This window comes from Carex rostrata, chromosome 30 (assembly GCF_964058835.1).
Source record: "Carex rostrata chromosome 30, lpCarRost1.2, whole genome shotgun sequence".
NCBI lineage: Eukaryota > Viridiplantae > Streptophyta > Magnoliopsida > Poales > Cyperaceae > Carex > Carex rostrata.
The window spans coordinates 4790315-4812968 of NC_135947.1; the positions used below are offsets into that span (position 1 = coordinate 4790315).

The 22654-nt window shown below is 31.4% G+C and overlaps 1 pseudogene across 1 annotated transcript; it reads right to left on the reverse strand.

The window, feature by feature from the left end:
* Positions 1 to 4983: 4983 nt before the first annotated feature.
* On the reverse strand, positions 4984 to 6666 carry LOC144546794 (F-box/kelch-repeat protein At3g61590 pseudogene; annotated as a pseudogene). Its single transcript, XR_013508878.1, has 2 exons — positions 5338 to 6666; positions 4984 to 5286 (listed from the first exon to the last, which is right to left on the reverse strand). The product of XR_013508878.1 is annotated as an F-box/kelch-repeat protein At3g61590 pseudogene (transcript).
* Positions 6667 to 22654: the final 15988 nt, after the last annotated feature.

Consider the following 22654-nt stretch of genomic DNA (forward strand, 5'->3'; position numbering starts at 1 on the left):
TAATGGTTTTACTCCAAAGCTAGATGGAAATACAAATATTTTGTTCTCAATGTCGTGCAAACAATGTTAAATTTATCAAGCTTAGGTTACTTGTAATTAAGCATGTATAAAGTGTACCAATCTATTAATCCTTTTAGATACGAATGCTTCCATTGATTATCTTATTTGTACTTTTTTTTATTCTCTCATTCCACCGATATGCAAAGTGTATCAATATTTTGTAAGCGTAGGGGTTGCAGGTATTAAAAGATTAAACCTATAAATTTTATTATAGTCTTTATATTCTATATATTTTTTGTTCTTAAAGAGATTGATATTAATTTATTTATTTTAAACAATGGACATCATTAGGGAATATGTAAATAGATAATAGGGTACTGTTTTGCTTAGAACATTAGGCATTGTAAATATGTAATTATGTATATATATATATGTGAGTCTACCTAACTTACGATGTGTTGTAAAAATATTTTTCTATTTTAATACAATTGCTGGTGGGTATCTGTTTTACCAGTATTTTACTTTTTATTTTACTTAAAAAAATTGATAGCTACTATCCGGTTTTCAAAAAAAACATTCCTTTGTTAACTTTTTGTATTAATGAGGCAAATATAAGAGAGAGAAAGTGTTGAGAGGTAAAATAGGTATTTAGAGAAAAAAAAGTTTTTCTCGGTCCTCAATTTTGCAATTGTTGACCTGAAAACAACTCCCCTTTGGGTAAAGTTTCATGAGTACCAGCGACCAGGGTTTTGGTCGGAGTTAATCAGGACTCTTATACCATGTTAACAATACTGGTAATTTCTCTCCAAAAAAAAAAAATACTGGTAATTGGAACTGTTTTCTGTATTTTTCACTGTTGTAAATTTACATATTTATAGTTACATTAAAGTATAGAATAAGAAAAGTAATAAAAGGAAAAAAAAACTATATGCTTTTGAGAATAAGGTGACAATTGTCATCTTACAATTTAAGTTATGAAAAAAGTTTTAACTTACAACTCACTATAAACTTCGTTACAGATAATAGAACTAAATCCCAATCCCTATCCTCCTAATTATGTACAATGTCAGATAGGGGGATGACCCACTAGACCAGAGTCACGCTTCCCCTGCAATCTCTCTCACCACTATATAGGAATTGAGAAAAGGTTCTTGTCCACTGACTTTTGTCCACCATCTGTCCACAGCACTTTATCCAACTCCCGTTCAACTGTCGGTCTCCACCTCCACTTCGTCTTGCTATTTAAACACCCGATCTCTCTTTCCGATCTCTCTTTTCTCTCTTCTTTCCGATCTCTCTTTTCTCTCTCTTTCTCTCCGATCTCTCTTTTCTCTCTCTTTCTCTCCGATCTCTCTTTCTGATCTCTCTTTCTCTCTTTCTCTTTCTCTCTTTCTCTCTTCTTTCTCTCTTCTTTCTGATCTCTCTTTCTCTCTTCTTTCTCTCTCTCTTCTTTCTCTCTTCGTTCGCGAATCGCCTATTCAAATCCAAATGAAATTCTCGATCGCGAATCTCATTTTTGTTTCGTTCGCGTGTCTCAGTCGCAGGAACCGAGGAGATATTCACTAATAGTGAGCTGGTTCGATTTGCTTCAATCAAGTATCTCCGATCAGGGTCACAAGGGCTTCGATTAACCTGGTTCGATTTGCTTCAATCGTGGAGCGCGATCGAATAGAAGTTGTTTTTGTTGAAGAGCACGGTAAAATTCAAATCTAGTAAGTTTTCTGTTGAATTTATTGTTTTCGTTGTATGTAGTAACAGATCTAGCATTTCAAATGAAATCTGGATGAAAGAGATGATAGAGAGGCGATATGGAGTATTGATCTGTTAATTTTACTGTATTGCCCCGTTAATTTTACAGTATTCATCTTGTTATTTTACAGTATTCATCTTGTGAAAATCTGGAGAAAATATATGATAGAGAGGTGATGGAGTATTAATCTGTTAATTTTATAGTATTGCCTTGTTAATTTTACAGTATTCGTCTTGTCATTTTACAGTATTCATCTTGTGGAAATCTGGAAGAAAGAGATGATTTGTTAATTTTACAGTATTTATCTTGTAATTTTACAGTATTCATCTTGTAATTTTACAGTATTGGTTCGATTTGTCTCTGTCCTTCATTTGTCTCCGTCCTTCAATCAAGCCCTTCGCTCTTCATTTGTCTCTGTCCTTCATTTGCTTCAATCAAGTACTGGTTCGATTTCGGCTCGCTACTCCGAACAGTGAATGCATTGTTTCAAGCTTTGGTAAGAAATATTGTATATTTCTGATTCATTTTTTCTTTGCAATGTCGATTTTAATTGAGATTACTGACTCGATCTCATTTTTTATACATGATCGCAATGGAACCTTCAATCGTGGAGCGCGATCGAATAGAAGTTGTTTTTGTTGAAGAGCGCGGTAAAATTCAAATCTAGTAAGTTTTCTGTTGAATTTGTTGTTTTCGTTGTATGCAGTAACAGATCTAGCATTTCAAATGAAATCTGGATGAAAGAGATGATAGAGAGGCGATATGGAGTATTGATCTGTTAATTTTACTGTATTGCCCCGTTAATTTTACAGTATTCATCTTGTTATTTTACAGTATTCATCTTGTGAAAATCTGGAGGAAATAGATGATAGAGAGGTGATGGAGTATTAATCTGTTAATTTTACAGTATTGCCTTGTTAATTTTACAGTATTCATCTTGTGGAAATCTGGAAGAAAGAGATGATTTGTTAATTTTACAGTATTTATCTTGTAATTTTACAGTATTCATCTTGTAATTTTACAGTATTCATCTTGTGAAAATCTGGAGGAAAGAGATGATAGAGAGGCTTCTTACTCATCTGAACAATGAACACAGGAGGTTTTTAATGTAAAAGTTATTTGTCCATAGTTTTTTTGTTGTTGTTATGCTATTCTGAATGTTGCAGTGAATATTTTTATCTTGTGTTGAACAGATGTTGTTTGTGGTGAACGGATGTTATTTTGTGGTGAATAGATTTTGTGTGTGATGATGGATGTATATATAGATTTAGCAATTTTATAGTATACATGGTATTATTTTATGGTTTATATTTTGCAATTTTACAGTATACATGATTGTTTGCAGATTGTAGTTTAAACTGAAATGTAGCATTTTTTACATTTTATCTTACAGTATAGATGGTAATATTTTATGGTTTAGTTTTAAAAATTTTACAATATACAAGATTCAATTGAAAATTTACAGTATTATGTGAAAATTTTACAGTATAGACGATTCAATTGTACATTTACAATATACAAGATTCATTTGTAAATTTTACTACGTAGAAGATTCAATTTTACAGTATACAAGATTCAATTTTACAGTATACAAGATTAAATTGAAAATTTTACTGTATACAAGATTCAATTTTACAGTATACAAGATTCAACTCAGTACCAATAACCGCTAATAACTAACTCTAACTGCCAATAACTTCCTATAACTGCAATTTCCGAAAGTACAGTTTGAAAGTACATTTATTTTGTCATGTTGTGCAAGTTGCAATCTTTTTCTAACTATTATGTGATCACTTAAAATAATTGCTGAATGTTTTGTAGTTAACTGATATATTTTATGTGATATATTGTATAATTATACAGCATGTAGAAGTAATTTTACAGTATTCGCGCAAGTCAAAGCTGTGGACAAATGGTGGACAAAAGACTGTGGACAATTAGACGCTTCCATTAATGTGGCACCGAACCGTGTGTTTCACCTGGGGCCTGATTGTCCCGAATTCTGATCGGACGGTCCAAATCTAAAAAGGAATATTTTGTTACCTCAGAGGATATGGATTCACCATATAGCCCTGTGCCTACTGCCCATGCTGAATCGAATCTGAGTTTTTCTGTCTGAGTAAGCGATGTTCGAAAATAAATACTTATATATTGCACATAAAGTGCATTTAAAGTTATAGACAGTGAAGATAACTCTGACATATCTTTTTTTTTTTTTCAATTAAAATACCAAAAAAAAAAAATGTTTCGCCAAAGAATGGTGTATTCAGGATAATTTAGATTCTACTTTTAATTGATATTTTAAGCAAAATAGACATAATGAATTAACTTTTACAGTTTATCAGGGGATCCTTAGTTACAATAGGATAGCAATCATCAATTAATAATTTCTACATATTTTTTCTTATACTGGTAATTTGGGAAGAACAAATTGAAGTCCTGACTGGTCCTGCTTTTAAGTTTTTCTCTAATGCCAAAGCAGCAGATTTGCTATCAAAAATTGAATCACACCTAATGTTTGTCCAACTTTTTATTCGGCTTGCAGATTTGCTTTTAAGTTACATTTGATTTCTGGCAGATCAAAAGTAGAAATCCGAGAACAGCAATCATAAAGTGAGAAAGGAGATTCTGATTTGGTGGAGATAAGATAGTAGCAAAGAGAGAAAATTCAATGATTCTGGCGCTAAAATCATTTCAAACTTATTCTGACTCAAATGGAATGGAAGGAGATGTCTTTTTTTGTTAAATCTTCGCAGAAGCTACGAAGTCGTGAGGGAAAATCGAACTCCCGATCTTTGAGTACAATAACTCTATGACTTTTTCCTAGCCAATTGTGCTACCTCCCCTTTCTCACAAATGAAAGGAGATATCAAATTGTTTATTGTCTTGTTTCATTAGAAATGAAAGCTTTTTAATAATTTCACACCGGCACTGGCACTTAAGGCCCAATTTTAGAATAGCTGAATCGACATACAACAAATGGGCTGTCATGGCAAAGGATTGACAATTCAACTGTATGTCAATATTTTTAACATGTACGATTCTATCCTGTTTGCTTGATCCAAATTGGGATCATTTTTTTAACTCAAATGATACTTAAATGTCAAGTTTGCCAAAATAACAAACAATCAAAATTCAACCCATACACTAAACTGAGCACATGTCAGATATATATTATAAAGAAAACTGTCAAAGAAATCTAGCCAGCATAATAAAAGAACAGTAAGTGAACGTTCCACAAATTTCATGTCAGAGGCACACTAAACTAGTAAACTCTGTCTGATTAATTAAAGAGCACATCACATGCAGTTGACATCCATTAGAATAAAAAAATTATATTACCATCAGCATGTGCTCAAGCAGTGCCAAAACCAAACAATGGCCAAAATCAAGCCTGAGATCTCCTTACAAAAGGAAGCCTTAGTCTTCCTACAAAACATATTGCAAAGAACCACACAACAACACATTGCCAACCAATAACAATCAACCCTATTGCAAATCAGAAACAATAGAAGGAACTGGAAATATCCAGTAAGCTCCAGATGCCGCTTGAAACGGTAAACCAGAAACAGGAGGCGTAGCCACACCATGAAAAATGAAAACCTTAAGAGCAAACTGGAGATATATAGCAATCAACAGGATACCTCCAGCCTTGGCTCAAAACAGAACCCAGTGAACAACTGGAGAGGAAAGCGCTTGCTTACAGGACACCTGGCCGACCACCTCCATTCCTTCTTCTCCATATCAAATACCAATAGAGCTGTGGACCCATAACTCTGAATATAAACCAACTCATGGGACCCACTACTAGCAAAAACATCATCAAGTTCACCAAAGCCTTGAAAATATTTATGGGGCATCTTTGCAACCTCTCTCCACACCTTATTCTCACGCAACTCCCATATTCCTATTCCTTTTATTATATCAGGCCGGTCATTTTTAGCAATTCCACCCACCAATACAAGTCTATCTTTCAAGTTCATTAATCGTCCACATGTCAGTGCACAAGGCACGGGTATCGATGAATGCATGAGAGAACCAGAAGAAGAACATAACCGACCTTTTACTGATGCAGCAATTATGTCATACATTATAAGCCTATGCCGAGGTACGGTGTTTGCTAGTACACCAGTGGATTGGATCAAGCAGTATAGAAAACCGTTACATATTACACTGTCATCACCACCTCTCCATCCACTAAAAACCTCCTTAACAGGCGTGACCCACTTGCCCGAACCCGACCCATAGAGGTGCACCACAAACTCCCATTGATGGAAGTCATCTGAGACCTGTTTCGACCTAACCAATGAAACAATATAATTCAAAGATTTCTTATCAACAGATATTGCAACTGTGCTGTAGTCGGGCTGAGAGTCTACGGAAGGTTCTGGAAGCTGCCTCCACTCGTGAATTATCGGGTTTGAAACAAATACCCGGCTCCATGAATCCGAATCCATGCAACAGACAAGGCCAGAGGAAGATGAGACAAACCAGTTTGACTTCTCAATGCAAGGGAAGTGGAAGGAGAACCACTTGCGGGTTAACGGGTCAAATGCAAAACCACCTGGAGAGGCCTCACTGGTGCAGGTGAACATGAAATACCACGGCTTGGATTTGCTGCCGGGGCAAAACAAGGAACGGCGGCGTGAGTGAATGATTTCATTCCACCGCTTACATGTCAAAGAGGCACGAATCACGCTAGAGATAGGAAGGAAGGAGAAGATTCGCTCGAACACATCATCAGGTAAAACCGAGTCAATAGAGAGGTCAGAGAGAGTAAGGATATCAGGTGCATCGCGATCTGTGCGGCAGTCGGTGGGTTTTGTGGTCAATGGGAGTTTGAAATGGTCCAATGGGAAGGAATCCCAGGATAGCTCGTCAACCTCCATTCTGAGATGCAGCTGGTCAAGTTGCATGCAAGTGAAGTTCGCTGCAATTATTAAGAAGTGAAACTCAAAACTAGTACTAAGAAATTAAGTTAACCCACAAATTTGCAGGTATGCAACCTGATATAGTACTGATAAAACAGTACCAGTATCTTGTACTGGATCTTTTAGTGGCATGTACCAAGAGGAAAATGTTTTGACCAGTCTACCTTTCCAGACGTTCTACGAATCAGAAAACAATACAGCCTCAAGATGGGACCCCTTAAGCAAGTTAAACTACAGAATCAACAAAGCTGCTGTATATTCTATTTACGAGATGATAGATTGTAATTAATTAGAGATGCTAGGTGCGGTGGGTACCACAAAACTTTGTAAATATTTTTCTTAATTAATGAAATTGTAAGCGGCATCAAGCTGTCTAACCTTCAAAAAAATCAAAGCTGCTGTAAAAGCACAAAAACAACCCCTCATTTCCCCTTCATATATGTAAAGGGTAACAATGAGAAAGGAATGGTATTTAGTGGAAAAATCTGGACCATACCTGTTCATTTTCAATACTTCCACAAGAACCAAATTAACTGGGGCTGAAGTCTTAGCAAAATTAAATATCCTAAAATCCAACATCACTATGAACCAGATTGACTCAAAATCCAAAAGTAACCTTAAAATCAAATGGGACATTTGCTAAAATCTAAGCTGGCCCATCCGACTTGTAGAAACCCAAAATAAACATAAACTGAATCTTATTACCAGACAATGAATGATCCAAAATGAGAACCTCGAGACCGTAAAAACAGCCAATATCATACCCCACCTGAATTGACCTATAGACCTGATGAAAACTGATTCGGTACATGAGGCAGCAAGATCCAAGATAATTTCACCTGATATTGACCCAAACCTGAACATGGCCGGAACCCAATTTCAATTACCACACCTATGTTGGGCATCTTTTGGATAAATATTGAAGCAAGCCTATACAAAATAGTTATGTATTGTAGAAGCGCACAACCACTTCGGACTTATTTGAAATGATAATTTATGGTTGAAGGAACCGGTACCTTATGAAAACCTAATGCGCTATGTACCTTAAGTCCTTTTAACATACTGGCATTACCTTATTCTACATTAAATCATTTTTGTTATATAAGAGATAGTTGATAAATATGGGATTGACCAGTCAAAGGATGACAAAACTTGAGACTGAGTCTATGAAAGAAGCCATGCATAAGATGATTAGATTTTTATTAAATTAAAAAGGACATACATTATTGATGGTACCTTTATAATAATGCATACTTAACAGAAAAGGTTAAAAAAAAATAATAATAAATAATACAGCCAAAAACAGCTTTCCCTAAGACAGACACAAGTTAAAAAATAAGGTATCATTTTTCCTTGGATATAATCTACAAGATAACAGAAGTCACTTTAACATCACTTATATCAGAAATTGTTCACAAATACCAACGTTATACAACCTAGCGTCTACTAGATCATATTAGTAAAGGATATCTCCAAATAAACGGACAATAGATAAATCACTGAACTAAAAGGAGGATTTTTACCAGTCAAGCACTGGATATTATAATCGAGAGTACCCTCCAAAAAAAAAAATTCAGCAACTGATCACCAATGCCAGTAAAAGCACAACCAGAGAATCTGAGAAATTATTACAAAGTTGGAGGGGGGTTACGTCAAACAAAGCCCCATTGGTCTCTTCTTACTCAATTGTAGCGCCAAATATAACAAAAATAGAACAAATCAATAAATCGACTGAAAGGTACCTCCTTAGAAGATAAAAAATCTCAGAGAACTAGCCACTAAAACCCAAGATTTTTCGTCTCCGCGTGCACTATATAGCTTCCCTCGTAATGGGCCTGGTGAAATATCGCCCAAATCGCATGAACGATGCGGAGAAATAGCATCCGATACAAACAAAACAAGCGATTTTTCCCCTCCAATACTCCACCGGAGAGAAAGAGGGGAGAAAAATGGTAGGAAATCAAATCCCCCTCTCGTTTTATTCTAGGGATTAGAGAACGAGAAAAGCCAAAAGAGAGAGGAGATGGAACAGGAATAGCTGAGCAGAGGGGTGAGATCAGAAAACGACAGGCTCAAGAGCGTGGTTTTCGTTTGGTTGTTTTCCCCCCTCACTCTCTCTATTCTCTCTCTATTGACAGATGGTTCAGCGAGGGAGTCTGGGGTGAAGAGAGAGGCTTAAAATAAAAGAAGAGAGGGAAGTAATTGTGAAAACCAGTAAGCGTAAGCTAGTATATATAGAGGAACAAATGTGGACACAGCCAGTAAGCGTAAGAAAAACTGTGCTTTACTATTTGGATGGATGTTTGGTCTAACTGTACGATTTCAAATTTAACTTAAAGCAAATTTGACAAAACAAGAATAATGTGAAAATATTATAATAACTACGAAATTAACGTGAAAATATTATAACAACTCAAAGACTATGAAATTTTCATCTCAAAATTCAATAATAACATAATAATCATCCTAAATTCTAATAACTCACATATTTACACAGATAATCAAAAATTAAGATTAATTAATGTGGACACAGATAATATTACGTAAAATAAATTAATCCCTTCTCGCTTCTCTTTTTACACATAATCTCCCATGCCTTCTTTTAACGCGATACTTCTTCTTCTATGCTAACTCTCATAGTTTCTTCTGCCCTCTTATGCGCTGAAACCTCTCCTCATCTCTCTTGTCCTCTTTAGCATTTGTGTATTCCGTTTCTCCAACATCACTTGTGTTCTCTTTGTTCTTTTTGTTTGTTGTTTCATTTACAAAAATAAAAATGTTTGTTGATTGTTGATGCTTGCTGATTCGATTATGATAACTTCATAATTTTCAACTTTTGTTTATGCAGATATATAATAAAGAGAATTAAGAAGGTGTGGTCTAGATGAAAATAGAGTGTACATGGCAAATGTAATTAGTTTTAATTGATCATTGATTAATTGTAGTTTTCAGAATCTTAAACATGATTAATTTGAATTTTAGACATATTTGATATAATTCATATTATATTGAATAAATATGTGAGTTATTATAATTTAGGATAGTAAATATGTAATTGTAGAATTTAAGATAGTAAATACGTGATTTATATGAAATTCTGCCTTTAAAATTTGTGTCAAGATTTAGAAAAAAAACTATAAGCATCTAAGTGCAGTAATTTTTGAGTTACACCAGCCCAGAGCCACATTAGTTATGAGAGGATGTTTGCCCAGAGTTCACCAATAATTATCGAACCGCGACTATAACGTACTCATTAAGATCAGAGTTATACTCTAATAAAATCCTATTCCCCTTTAAGGGCCGGACTTTTCTATTAAAGAGTTCATCCGAGAGATCGGATTCGAATGGAAAATCCATGGTTGGCCAGAGGGAAACTTCGAAGCGCCGCTCGTCGATTTCCCTCTTAATGTAGCCGACAAAATAACCTTTTACCATATTGCGTCCTCCTATATAGGTAAATTCTGATTCTATGTTAAATAGAATCAGTTCAATAGAATAATCGAATGTGATTTGAGAGTTCTCTTTTCTAGAAGAGGTGGAATAGAATAAGGGGAATGATCATACGCCTCTAATGCATTGTATGTCCCATAATAAGTTCGGGACTATACTTCTTTTGTTATGTTTTTTTTTCATGAAAATATATAAAGTACAAAAGAGTGATACTTTTAGAATTTTTATTACACTTTAATTACATCGAACACAATTAATTTAAATAAAGAAAGTGAAGTATAGTGATGCAATTAGAGTTAGTGATAAGAATTTTTTTTAAACAAACATATAAAAATGTTGATAATGTGATGAGTAGGGTTAAAATGTATTATTAGTTTTGTGTTTCAATCATGCTCCACATCCTTATTTTTTTTTCAGAATTCAAATAGTAGATGTGAACCGTTTAACATGATCTTCGTATTAAAATGTGCTTAAAGAACAAATTTTATATATTTTAAGAAAAATTACTATATTTTTTGAGATAGGTACAAAATCACTATTTTGGATGGTCCATAATTATCTAAAAACAGTGATTTTGTATCTATCTAAAAAAATAGTAAAAAATTATAAAATTTCAAAATCGGTCGTTTTTCCCGATTAATCAGTTGTTTTTCCGTTTAATCATCCGTGTATTCATGTTTATTTCAGTGAATTCATTTTTTTCTATGATAATTAGTTTTATTTGTACTTGAATATACATCTAATATTTTTTATATTTGTTTTTTCTTTTTACTTATTTTTAAATTGATTAACTTTTCTATTATTTATATATTATATATTTTTCTTACTTAATGATGTAATTTTTTTCAATTAGTATGACATGTTCATATATGAAATTAAGTTGTTATCATAAATTCAATTTAGTGATTTTATATGAGAATGTTTTATTTCTTTCAAATAATATGTTATTAGTATTTGAAAAAACTTAATTATTTATTTATTTTTCATTAAAGAAATGTGTTACTTACTCATATAAAGTGCTTATGTGTTGTTAAATTGTTATTAAGAAGAAATGAGCGTAGTGCCATGTAATAATAATAGAACCAAATTATATTAACTTTATTTGATAAGTTTGATGAGTTAAATTAATTATTTTTAATAAATTATGAATATATATACATAATTTGAATAAAAATTATTAATCGTCCTCATAATTTTAATTAATTAGCTGCATACTAATTAATTATTTGACGGTATCATATCCGTCCAACCAGCGCACACTAATTTTTACTAACACTGTTCCAAATACATGCCTCGGATTTTAAAAAAGGCGCCTACTCACTTTTGCTTAGCGCACGTGAAGCCTCAAGATCTGTTCCTACTTTGTGCCTGAAAATAAGAGAGAGAAAAAACATACAACATAAATTATTGGGATGCTCCGCTATCAGACCACTTAATATTTACAGAGCTCCCACTTCGCTATAACATTCTGATCGAAACAAAACTTATTAAGAATATAAACGATTTTTATTGAAACAATTTTACTATAATTGATTCCGTAAAATTTGTTTGATCAAAATACCAATTCAGTAACAAATTTTTAGAGGTCGCTAATTTTCACTCAATTTCCTCAAAAAGTCACTCAAGTTATCAAAACCAGTGTTATCAGAGCCAGATCGGACCGGTCGGTTCGACCGGAAAAAACCGGAACTGGACAACTGTTCGGTTCGGTTCTTCACAAATATCGTTTAAGATAATAAACCGGTCACAGCCGGTTTAACCATCCGGTTTTATTAAAATCCGCTGAATCTAACGGACAAAAATACCCGGTTCATTTCTCAAATCTCCTTCTCAAAGTCGCCGCTTCCCATCTCAGATCTCTCTCAAGTTTCGATCTCGCTAACCTAATAAGTTCCATTAAATTTAATAAGTTTCGATCTCTCAAGTTTCTCAAATCTCCTTTTTCTGGGCTTTAATTTTTCTTTGATCCGATATTGACACTTTGTAAAATGAGGATCAAAGATTGATGCTGCCTTTGGTCGTTTTGTGAGGAAATATGTAGTCGTTGGTATAATCAGCTGTTAAAAAATTATTGATTAGTTGTGCTGATAAAGTGATACCTAGTACCTTCAATCGTTGCCCTCGTTGTCCCATATCACTTTTTTTTTCGGTTGTAGTTTTTCAACCAAATAAAATACTTTTCTCTACTGTAGTCTGTTTTTTATTTTATTTATTTGTAAAGGCACCAGAAGAAGTTATAAAACTTACAATTCTTTCTACTGGTACAAGTACAATGTTCGAACTTGTGAAAATTTTATACCATCAATGATATATCCTTTTTGAAGGACGGAGTCAGTCACGAGCCAGTACACAATAGCTGCAGTTACTGGTAAAACACAGCTGTTGCAAATTGATGGAGATTTAAAACTGTACCGGACTGGTACATGATACTGCTTGTACGATAGGAATAAGAACCAGGGGCTCTTGTGTAAAATAGCAACTTCTAAAGGCTGTTTCTTTTTATTCGCCCATTTAGGGACTTCTCTTTCACTTGCTTTGATTTTCTCCAATTTATTTTCTGGTTTCAAGCTCAATTGTTTTGAGCATTTAAATTTCTGTAAACCGTAAATACAAACTTTGTAACCACAATTATCAATTAAATATGAAATTTGACCCAAATTTTTCTTAAAAAAAAAAATATCCTTATTCAAGGGTCTTCTCATTTCCTTGTTTCTAATTATTAATTCAATTATAATGTGTCTCTGAATGTTCAACTCCAATCAAACTGGCAAACTTTGTTTTGTTCAATTTGAATGTCACACTACTTATATTCCTAATGCAAGTGTACCATATAGCATGAACAATATTGACCTATTAACAAGTTCTGTAATTTATGCAAGTGCAACAGATTTCAATCTGTATGAACGCGTTCAGAATTGTTGGATAGAGTTGAATTCACTTGGAAAAAAAGAAAAAAAAATACTCTGCTAATTAAGAGAGATCAAATTCTTGATCAAAGCTCACATATAACTATAAATATTATAAAAAATTCCTAGAACGTTTATTGAGCTTATTAAAAAAATCTGCAATTTACCGAATCGATGTCTGGTCCAGTTCTGATAACATTGATCAAAACTATAAACTACATAGACTGATAATTGATTACAAAAGAAAAAGAAAAAAATGGTATCAGAAAGATGAGAAGAAATTGAACATATATTCTCATCAGAATGTGAAGTTTAACTAACTTTGTGAAATTATTTCTCGTTAAATCTCTATATTTTGACAATAATTGTATTGCTTATTTTATTTCTTTATTGTGCAAATCTAACTCGTCTCTATTTATATTTCTTTCACGACAATCTTCAAATTAATGGTGAATTTTCAATAACATTTATCCATAGACGTGATTAATTAGTTCCGATCAACACGCACATTTTAAAATGTTCTTGAAAAACAACATCATTCAACACTAAATAAATATGCGTACAATTTCGTAAAATTATTAAAGACATTGATAGGGGTCAGTACGTTCTGATGGTTCATCAAAGATTTTTCTTTGTTTTACATAAAATAACGCAGTTATTTGGATAACGAAACTTTCTTCTCTAACAAATGCTCTTAAGAACAATCTCTTTTAGAAATTTAAAAAATAATATGTCATAAATAAAATAAATCTGTATTTTTTTTCTTTGATAAATGGATGGAACCAAAGCAATAATTTGGTTCCATATGCTTTTTCCAAATAGTGCCCGTGTGTAAGAGAGAAAAAGAAGGAGAGATGACGGTTCAAAGATTTTACAGTCCCTACTGAAATTGAATCAACAGTTCGATTCAATAACTTTCTGATGAGAGATTAATGATGAGAGATTTGTGTTTCAATTGAGATATATATGATCAACATTAATGATCAATGCTGCAACTTTTATGCAAACTTATTGGATGTGTTTGCAAAATAATTGGTTGTCTTTGCAAAAGTTGATCATATATATCTCAATTGCAAAGCAAAATCTCTCATCATTCAAGTTGATCATATATATCTCAAATATATAAAAGCCAATTATATAAAAAAAAATCATAGAGAATAAAGATCAATTTTACAATACCATGCAATTTTATTTTAAATTATATATATAATCATACACAAATATCAAAAAAATTAATAAAAAAATAAGAATTAATTGACCCATTTTCTCTTCTTACCTCTGCCCTGTGTGATCCCAAAGTAAATAAAATTGAAATTGTCTCTTTGTGAAGAACCATATTAATTACTGACCAATAATGACGGGTTAGTTATCATATGCCTCCTATAATAATAATTTTTTTTTACCTCACGCTTCACATGCTAGCAATTGATTTTTTTTTTTTTTTTTTTTACTTTACCTTTTGAATTTGGTTGCGGCACGCCAGCTCTTACCCCCACAACGTTTTAAATGTTTTGCAAGATTTCTGACATTTTATTTTGTCTATATTCTAGTTATTCTAACATGCTTTGCAACTTTCATAATGGACCGCTTTCTAGTCAGCAAAAATTTACTACGTTGTCAGTAGTAAGAATAACCATTTTTACAAACACACTTAAAAGTTAAAAGAGAAAATAAGAATTTCTTAATTCTTAAAAATTATGAAAAGATAAGTCCATACATCTCTTGTAAAATATTAGAATTATCTCTCTTTAATCGTTCATGATTTTTACAGGAATATTTAACCTAAATCTATTCTTGTTTCTATTAAACTTGTTTTTATGTAACAAAAAATGAAGTTTGAAATGTATAATAAAATTTTCAAATATATTAATTTAAATTTGAAAAATATAATGAATTTAGTTCTTCTTCATGGAAATATGGAATCTCTTCAGGATTCTCTTTAGAAAAATATTTCAAAAAAACATTGAATGTGGTTCTTCATTAAAATAAATGAAAATTGGAAAACCGAAAAAAAAAATTTCGGAAACCGAATCCGGAAAAATTTTATCCGGTTTTTGAATTCAATTTCTGGAAATAAAATTTCTGGTGTTAGAGGTTGAATACGGAAAAAAAAATTCCGGTTTGAATACTTTTCGAAAGACAACACCTAATTGGTTATTCTTTGAATATAAATAAAAAAATCGGCAGAATCTTTGTCTGTCTATCTCTCAAAAAAAAAAAAATTACTACGTTGCATGCCAGTAAGAATGAAAATCAATGAGGTATTATATTAGATCTTTATCCGCAAATTGAAATACAATTATTGGATATCTGAATTATCATAAGATTATAGATGCAAAAATAATTTTAAATTTTCAAAATGAAAACTGGTATAAATTATAGTCTGTATTCGTATTTGTTTTTAAAATACTTTGCAATTTAAAATTGTAAAATTACATAAAATATATATATGGAACTCATAATTGAAAATAAAATACGATTTGAATGAAAGTGTTCTTTAGTGAGTATCATTTAAAGAATAAATATCATTTTACTGATTAATCAGTAAGATAATATTATCTCAAAGTTAGTTACAATTAAATTCTTTAAATATTAAATTTAATGATGTAAAGTGTATGTTACATGTAGATTGAAAAATTTAATATATTCAGAGATGATTCAAAAGTAAGAAATTATATGATATCGGTATAGTAGAAAATTAACATCCGTTACTATGTACAAATATTTTGAGACTAATTTAAAGAGCTTGCAAATGTCAAGTTACATTAGTAAATTAAAATTTTGTATTAGGCAGGTGGGACTTATTAATGATATTTGAAAAATTAAAGGTTGATTTATAAAAATGCAAAATTAGAAAAAGAAAAATAAAATAAAAGAGATTGACCAACGTGGCAAGTGCCACGCGGACTTGTGATGAAAGAAGAGCAAAATGGTATCCCTCCTCCTCCTCTCTATTTGTGTTAATGACCATCTTTAATTCTCCCTATCTATATTGTTATTGCTAATTAAGAATTGTGATTTTGAATTAATACATAATTTATTGGTATCATTTAATTTAGCTTTTGACTTGAGGAATCCGTAGCAATATTATTCAGCTAGCATCAAATAGAACTGCACCACTTTATTACTCCCGTCAGCTATTAATTTGATTCTAAGGACTGATTTGTAAGAATAAAGAAAATAAAGGGGGTAACCTATTAAATTCCCATGTGCTAGTAATATTGTCTTGTTAGAAGGGTTAAAGTAAATTAAATAAAACATACCGAAACTCAGATAAAAATTGGGAGTTGGAAATGGGAGTTTAATTATGGACATCTGGGATCGTTAAACCATAATGTTATCTACTAGATTCTCTACTTGAGTAATTAGTGGAGATTATAAATAAGATTTGTGCATATTGTCTTTATTTATACACTAGCTTATTTGCTTCAAGAAGAGTAAAATGGTGTGACTCATTTGAAATCTGACTCAAAACAAATTAACTTGCACTGGAATTAGATTTGAACAGTTAGACTTGAACTTTGATTGTTTAAACTTAAAATGATTTGGACAGATATGATGTTAGAATGAAATTGAATTAAATAACTAATGAGCATATAAAATGGGTATCTTTTTCATTGAAAATGGATCAGAGGATGATTATAAATATGCTAATTATATATATAAGAATTTATCTAATATTAATATAGCATCGTATGAAATATAGCATAATATATGCATTGATCATAACATATATATATATATTATTCTGATATAGGCATAATTAAGAAAGAGACCGATGATACAGAGTATTCAGGAAGAGTTGACTGTTGGTGACTGTACTTACGGCCATACGATATCAGGTACTTATAGTCTGAAATTCATAATTAGGAATTAAATCGTAACTCGCTATGCATTTTGAATATTTGATTGACTGCATTGATTGAACTGTTGCATCATATGCATAGCCCAATACAACTGAAACTGAATTACAGGTAAGTTTATTGACTGTCATATTGATATTGTTTATCGATTGGTTGATTCTTATTGTAAATGATTGATTCAGACCACAGTGATTGAATTGAATTAATATGAAATACTGTAATCCTTGAACCTCCATATAGTGGAGAAAAATGATTAATATATCGTAAAGTCTAGCTAGCTACTAGACTTTACTCCAGGACCCTTATGTGCATATGGTGAATGGACCAAACTGAATCCAGTACCGGTTGGATAGGGGATATTGAATAAATGTGAATTTGTGACTGTAAGACTAATGAACCGTGGTAACTGTCTTATCATTGATTTTCTTTCTGATAATAACAGTATTGTGATATTGATTTTGTATGGTTTCCGTTAATCAGGTGTCAGGATAGTTAGAATGGTATAAGTCCTGACACGACAGATACATGTTATAGTATCTTTCAGTGTTACCAGACTAGAAATTATAAAGTTAAGAAACCAAACATTATCAGACTTAGCGGTCCTAAAGATTAGGTCCCAAATATTACCTGACTTTATGGTTTAAAAGATTTTTGATCCAAACCATTTATTCTGATAAGATCCTTAGAGTTCTGATTTATTTATGTGATTTTTGTTGTTCAATTGGATACTGTTATTGAGCATTTGCATTCGTCATTATGAAATGAATTGTTTGTTTCTCGTGCGGTGATTTCATTCTGAATATGGATTTCCTTCAAATCCAATAATCTGAGTGGCAATCAGCACTGAGAAATAATTTATTATTTCTCACTTGTTTCTCCTTGTGGATTACAGGTTTATTATATGAAAATAAAGTGCGCTTTCGGGTTATATTTGACAGCATGGCCAGCTAAAGGTATGGGATTTGAGTTTATTTTATCTGACATGGTGCATAGAGTATTTCTCTAGCATCATCCATTATAAAATGTCAGGTAATTCTTGTTAAATAAATTGGGATGTGACAAAATATAATGGATGCATAAAAAGATCCATGTCATGTGTTAAGTAAATTGAATGGTAAATAGACACGACTGAATCAACGAACCTCCGTATCAGGGGTGTGACAAAAATTCATAAAAAAAAGGTATGTTATTCAGTATTTTAATTAGATAAATGTTATGAATTTATCATGTGTGTGTGTTTACAGCTATTAGTATTGAAAATTTTATTTTACAATAAATTTGATGTTTTTATTAAATACTAGTATCGTACCCGTGCGTTACAATGAAAATATATTATTAAAAAACAAAAACAAAAAATCTCATATAAAATGACATATTTTCATTAAAAAAACATATCAATGAAAATAATTGATATTCAACAATCTCTAATATTGAAAAATAAAAATAGATTGGTTCTAAATCCAAACTATGCCCATAGACATGTATATTTAATCAAATAAAGATACATAACCTTCATGCAATAATAATACAATTAATGGAGAATAAAAATATGTTTACTTAAATGAGATTATTAAATAACAAATAATATTTCTTAAATGTTAAAAAACTAGAAATAAATGAAGTTAGGACTGATTAATTAATTATTAATTAATTTAAATATTTGTTAAATGATATTTTAAAAATAAAAATAAATATAAAATAATGTAGTGAGAACATGTCAAAATAAATTTAGACTTGTACATATAAAACAACATAACAAAGATGTATAAAATAAAAAAACACAGATTTTTGTATTGAAAGGCTCATATTCAATTAGAAATTTTATCTGTTAACGGATTAGAAAATCTACATACTTAATTATATTAAGATAATAAATAAGCACGTCTCATTTCTATATACAAACTATACTCGTATTCATGTCCGTATCAAATTAATATACGATCCGTACGTTTCCGAATACATCCATATTCGTATCTAAAAAAATAAAATTAGACAGATATGGACCGTATGGTTAATGGTTCGACTGTTATCAAACCCGTTTTTACCTGTAGATGCAGCTTCAATTCCAAAGCATTATTAATTAGAATACGAAATATGTCGAAATTTTTATTTATAGCATAAAAAAAAAACAGAACCCACATTTATGGGGAATTTCAAATTTATCCAGGCTACAGAGCCAATCTGCAGACTCAAATACTACAGTTCACACAAACAATTTGCAGCTTCAAACTAGAGTCCGCAAAACCAATTTGTGACTCCAACGATTTTTTTTTTCACAGAACATTTATTAATTTATTAATAAAATAAAATGAGGCTCAAACTTTGAGATATCTTAAAGGATGCAAATTTCAAAAAAAAAACTTTGTTGGTTTGGTCTATTTTGCCTCTTTTGATTTCTCTGAGATATCTCAAAGATTGGTTCTGTGGACTTCAAATCTGAGGCTGCAGATTGTCTGCACAAACTCTATTAATTGAGGTTGTAGACTGGTTCTACGGCTTTTATTTTGTTTTTTTCTTATGCGATAAATAAAAATTTCGGCGAAATATAAGAATATCTGACTTTTTCATATATTATTCTTTTCTTATGTTGACCTCTATCATCTAATATAGCTGCTGATATATTCTGATGGAATATGCGGCACGAAGAAAGATTTGAATTTGAAATTTAGCGTATAGAATATTACATGGTTGAAAGTACTAATTCATGGTTGCAAATTTTAGCTGTATAGAATATTACATGATCGCCGACTCTACCACAGTACCACTAGTTTAATTGCTTTTAAAGTTACTTTTTGAAATGATGCAGTATGAGAATAAGAGGACCTGACTTTGCATATTAGCCTATTTATTAAGGGAAGATTTGTCACTTCAAAACTTTTAAATTGTAAAAATATCATCTCGAAATTTGAAAATGTAAAAATACCATTCCAAACTTCATTAATTTATAATTTTGTCACTCCAAATAATTAATAACTAAAATACCCTCCCTCTTCTTCTCCTTTTCTTCTTCTCCTGCCTCCTCTTCTTCTTCAGGCTTAACTCATATTCAAATCATTTTTATTTTATTTTTCAGTACCACACAAAAAAATATTTTAATTTTTCTTACAGCTGCAAAAAATCCAACCTGAAAAATAGTAATCCGAATTATTTGTTATAGTCTTTCTAATATATTCAATTATATAGTATTCCATCTATTTTTGATGAAATATAAAAATATTTATAATATTTCAATAGAAAAAATAAAACATCATAACATCTTCTATTTATTAAAATAAAAATCAGAAAATCCTAAAATCGCAAAATAATTTTACGGAAATAGGAATTCCAAAACTGCAAAATAATTTTGCAGTTTGAGCATATTCTAAAAATTTTAGGAATTGAATGTAGATTTTGAGATTTGATATATTTTTTTGAATATTAATAAGAATTTCGGAATATATTACCATAATTTTATTGAATCAAAATTAAACGTTTTAAATCATATTAAACTAAACTTTGTCAAAGATCAAGGTAAAATTTGAACAATTTGATTTGAATTGATATACTTTCATTATTTTGACAGTAATAAATCTGAACAGCCAGAAACATATTATTTGATGCTTTCGTAATTAAAAACAAAAAATAAGAATATATTTAAGTCAATTATGAGATCCTTCACAGGAAAGAAATGACTTGCATACTAAGTAAGACGTGGTTCTACATATAAAAAAATAGAGATTATTTAAAATAGATCACTATCCGCAAAGGTACATCGACAGAATAGTGTTATTTTTGAATGTATGGATATTATCAACAGAAGTATCCGTGAAGTTACCGTCGGCAAAAAACACTTTTATCTTCGCTGATAGTGACACATTTTTGTTGACAATCTTGTCGATAATTGTTTAAAAAAGTTTAAATGAATGAAAAATAAATTTATAAGTTTGATGTTTGACATATCGATAGTCTAATAATAAAATTTCATACAACTTCATTGTTGTTTGATGGTGTATCAAGAATCATTATTTTTTGGATCATTGAATGTTAATGTTAAATTTGAATCGTTATAACTTTTAAGTCACTTGATATAGGTGTCCATGCAACCAAGTCGTCATATATATTTGTCACACTCCGGAACAGGGGGTCGCGCAGTTTTGTTTTAAAATGCGGTTTTGTTCATGCATGCGGAAGACCACTGCATACCGCATATGCGGTTTTATATATATATATTGTTATGTTTATGTATGTGGGCCTGATTCTAGGAGTATGCGGGGGGTGGCAGGGGGGCGGCAGCCCCCTGCGAGCGTTGTCTGCGGGCCGCTCAATAAAAATCCTTTAACCGACAGCCCAGATTAGTCAAATTATCATATGATTTGATTTAAAACAAGTTTGGTTCAAATCCGATTTAATTTGGCTAAGTTATACCCAAAACAGCATTTTTCAGAACCCATTGCGGCCCGCAATAGGGCTGTTGCGGCCCGCAACAAAGTCCAAAATTTCCAGCCTCTGCAGATCACCTCTGGCTCCACTCATTGCGGCCCGCAATGAATGTATTGCAGCCCGCAATGACCTGGTTGGTCTCTGCTTCCATTCATTGCGGCCCGCAATGAATTTATTGCGGCCCGCAATGACCTGGTTGGATTTTTAATCTGCGAATTTCTCTCTGTCTACTCTCATTGCGGCCCGCAATAGGGTTATTGCGGCCCGCAATAAGGGTACAGTTTTTCATTCCTTTGCCCATTTTCGTGAAATTTCACCCCGTTTTCAAACCCGATCAAATCCCCGTATAATTAAACAATTATTCCCCATTTACTAGAAATTTTAATGACATTTAAACATGCAATTTCAACATTTAAGTCATAACAACAATTTAAAACATACCGTTAGGGTTTTACAACATAATACGGTTTAATAATAACCTATACCTCAAAATTATAATTTTATTCCTAGTGCTATATTTTATTTTATTTCTAATCTCTAAATTTTATTATACATATTTTCATACATTATTAATATTACGAAATTTTAGTTTCGTTTTAGTCGGTCAGAAAATTTCTGAACGATCGTTAAGTTAATTAAACTTTTTATTTAAGCTAATTGATTGATTTATCAATTTAATCAAGTTTTAAAATTTCCGAATGTAACATTTCTTCCCCCCTTAAAAATGAATTTCGTCCTCTAAATTAAAAATCACAATAGAAAATAATATCTTCCTTCATTTAACTAGTGGGACCAAAAATTTAGATGTATAATTTAACCAATTTAATTAATTGTATAAATTCACCACGCTTCCGCTGCGCTACTCTGATTGTAATATTTTGTACGAAAATTTCATCAAGAACTTTCAAACAATTACTATTGATTGCCATTCGACAAGAATTATGATTTCATTCAAAAATTATTTAGCTGGTACCCCCAATATCAAGATTATTCTAGAATAATTATTTGTTAATTTATTATTACAAGTTTGTCACAATTATAAATCAATGTAATATATTGTGTACACACGATAGCAAATTCATATCACTCTCATAATTGTTTGGCGCCACTTTACTTAAAAATTACAGAAGTATTATATATTTTAATCTACTTGTGTCACTAAACATTTATACGTATCTATATTAGAAAACCATATATTTTTCTAACAATGTTTACCATATATGTTCGTTCCAAATATCACTAAATAGTTTAGCTAGATATTCCTAATAAATGTTTACTTAAATAATTCACAATCATAACGTCTTGCTACTATAACAATCATGGAAATTTATATGT